Here is a 3,337-nt window from a genome sequence, read left to right on the forward strand (position 1 = left end):
ACCTCAAGAAATTAAACACCAACAAAGCAAATAATATAATTAAAAATGGAGTACAGAGCTACACAGAGTATTCTCAACATAGGAATCTCAAATGGCAGAGAAACATTTCAAGAAATGCTCAGTGTCACTAATCATGGGGGAACTACAAATAAAAACAACACTGAGGTGCCATCTTACACCATTCATAATGGCTAAGATCAAAAATTCAAGTGACTGCACATGTTGGTGAGGATATGGAGATATGGGAACACTACACCATTGCTGGTGTGAGTGAAAACTTGTACAACCACTTTGGAAATCAATCTGGCTCTTTCTCAGAAATTTGGGAATAGCTCTACCTCAAGTGGTACCTATACCACTACTGGGCACATACATAAAAGATGCTCCACCATACAATAAGGACATTTGCTCAACTATTTTCTGGCTTTTTTCATAATAGCCTGAATCTGGATACAACTTATATGTCCCTCAACTGAAAAACTAATCCAGAAATTGTTGTATATTTACACAATAGAATACTACTCAGCTATTAAAAACAAGAAAATCATGAAATTTGTAGGCAAATGGATGCAAATAGAAAAGATCATCCTGAGTAAGGTAGCCCAAAACCAGAAAAACATCATGGTACATACTCACTTATAAACAGATATTGGCCATATAATGCAGAAAAACCGTACTACAATCCAGATGCCTAAAGAAGCTAAATAGCAAAGAGGACTCTAGGTAAGATGCTTCTCATTCAGAAGAATAAATAAAATAGACACCAGAAGAGGTTGAAGAAAGGGAAATAGACCCCACCCAGGAGGGATTCGAAGCAGATGCTAAGACTCACAGCCAAACTTTGTGCACAGCACTGGTAGTCATATGAAAGAACAGTGAGGAGGCAGGGGAAAGACCTGGAGCAGACAGGAGCTTACAAGGAGACCAACAAAGCCAACAAATCTATGGCCAGGGTTTCTGTAGAGACTGATGCACCAACCTAGGACCAAGGACAGAGAGGACATAGACCCCTGCTGAGATGTAGCCTGTAGGCATCTCAGTCTTCATGTGGAACCTGTAGTAAGGGGAGCATGACCTGTTTTTGACATGGACACTGATACTCACTTTGATCACTTCCCCCTGGTGCGGCATCCTTGCCAGGCCTTAGAGGAAGAGGATGCAAGCAGTCCTAATGAGACTTGATTGGCTGTGATCAAATAGTAGGGGAGGGGCTAACCTTTCTGAGGACTAGGGGAGGTGAATAGTAGAGGATGAGGGAAGGAGCATGGGACCCAGAGGAGGTCACAATTGGGATGTAAAGTCAATAAATTATTTTAAAATGATTACATTAATAAATAAATAATAAAGAAAGAAGGAAAGAAGGGAGGAAGGAAGGAAATAAAGAGAAAAAATAAAATTATAAGAGAAATAGAATACTTTATCCCAAAGCCTGCTCACTATTTTTGTTTTTTCTCCCTGTACACTAGCCTTTGCTATATAAAAACAAAATGTGAAATCTGGGCCCAGGGGTCTTTTCTGAGACTGCTACTCCAACCAAGGACCATGCCTGCATGGAGATAACCTTGAACCTCTGCACAGATGTAGCCCATGGCAGCTCAGTCTCCAAGTGGGTTTCCTATTAATGAGAAAAGGGAATGTCTATGACATGAACTCAGTGGCTGGTTCTTTGATCACCTCCTCCTGAGGTGGGGAGCAACTTACTAGGCTATAGAGGAAGATGATGCAGCCAGTCAGATGAGACTTGATATGCTAGGGTCAGAAGGAAGGGGAGGAGGACCTCCCCTATCAGTGGACTTGGGGAGATACATTGGAGGAAATGAGGGAAGGAAGGTGGGATTGGGAGGGGATGAGGGAAGGGGCGATAGCTGAAATACAAAGTGAATAAACTGTAAAATAAAATAAAAATTTTAAAAAACAAAATATGTTTGTTCTACAAGTCTACTTCTCAAAATTAGGATAAGGTATCTAGAGATAAACTATCTGGCAAAAAGGACCTAAGAGATAAATTAGGCTATCCCACGCTTCACATGTCTTGTGTTCAAAATGAGAACAATTAAAATTAACACCACAGATTATTGTTGTGCTCCCAAAAGTTTTAGTTCACTCAAACAATGAGAAAACATCATTTCCCAGGAAATTTCCAGGGTCAAAAAGATGGCTAGTCTTGCTATCACTAATATGCTGTGATGAGAACTTTTACTTTTCTCCAGCACAGAGACCTTGACCTTCCTCTGTCTGCTAGACTCCTTTTAGAGTAAAATTCTAAAGGCCATACTCCTTCCTCTTGCACTAATTCTTTGCTATTTTTCTAAAATCCTGGAATTTTTTTTCAAAAATATAATAATTTTAAACAATGAAGCAGTATAACTTTGGCTTTTGATAGAATCAAGTTAAACCTCATTGGTGTCCCTGGGTCACAGAGTCTAATTTCATACGAAAAAGATACTCGCCTTTCTTTGGTGGTGGTGGGGAATAGGTTTTTTCGTTTTGTTTTGTTTTGTATAGTCCTAGCACTAGCTCTGTAGACGAAGGTGACTTTGAACTCAGAGACACACCACCTGCCTCTGCTGCTGCGTGGTAGGATTAAATGTACTGGCCTTAATTAGGGTTACTATTTTTGTAATGAAAAACCATGACCAAAAGCATCTCAGGAAGAAAGAGTTTTGCCCGCAGTTCCATATCCTGTCTACAATTAGAAGCAGTAAGGGCAGAAACTCACACAAGGTAAGAACCTGGAGGTAAGCCACACAGGAGCTACTCACAGGCTTGCTCCTGGTGGCTTGCTCAGCCTGCTTTCTAATAGAGCCCAGGACTTTTAGCCCATGAAATGTACCACCTATGATAGTCTGGGCCCTCCTTAACAAATATTAATTAAAGAGAATGCACAACAGGCTTGCCTACGGCTCAGTCTTGAGGAGTTTCACAGCTGATGTTCTGTCTTCTCCTGATGACTCTAGTGTGGGTCAAGTTGACATTAAACTGGCTGGCATACTAAGCAAGCTTCAGTTTCTGTAGAAACAGAACAATGCTTGCATTACAGGGTAGGATGAAGACCAGACTTAGTGCATAATGACACAAACCAAACCACTGTTATGTTCTGAGTACGGTACTTCTAATACATAGTTGTTTTCATTTCAGAAGATTTCATATGCCAATCAATGTTAATTACACGAAGTACTTTAAGAGAAAAATAGGAGTATATCTGACTCTTTACACCAGCTCTTCAGCTTTTGAAGGAGCAAGGAACCTTAAATGAGCTGGTACAACTGCACAGCAGGATAAATTAGAAATTAGTAAAAACTTAATCAGGAAAGAACTAATGCAATGGGTCTATTTA

The sequence above is a fragment of the Meriones unguiculatus genome, chromosome 5 (assembly GCF_030254825.1).
Source record: "Meriones unguiculatus strain TT.TT164.6M chromosome 5, Bangor_MerUng_6.1, whole genome shotgun sequence".
Taxonomy (NCBI): Eukaryota; Metazoa; Chordata; class Mammalia; order Rodentia; family Muridae; genus Meriones; species Meriones unguiculatus.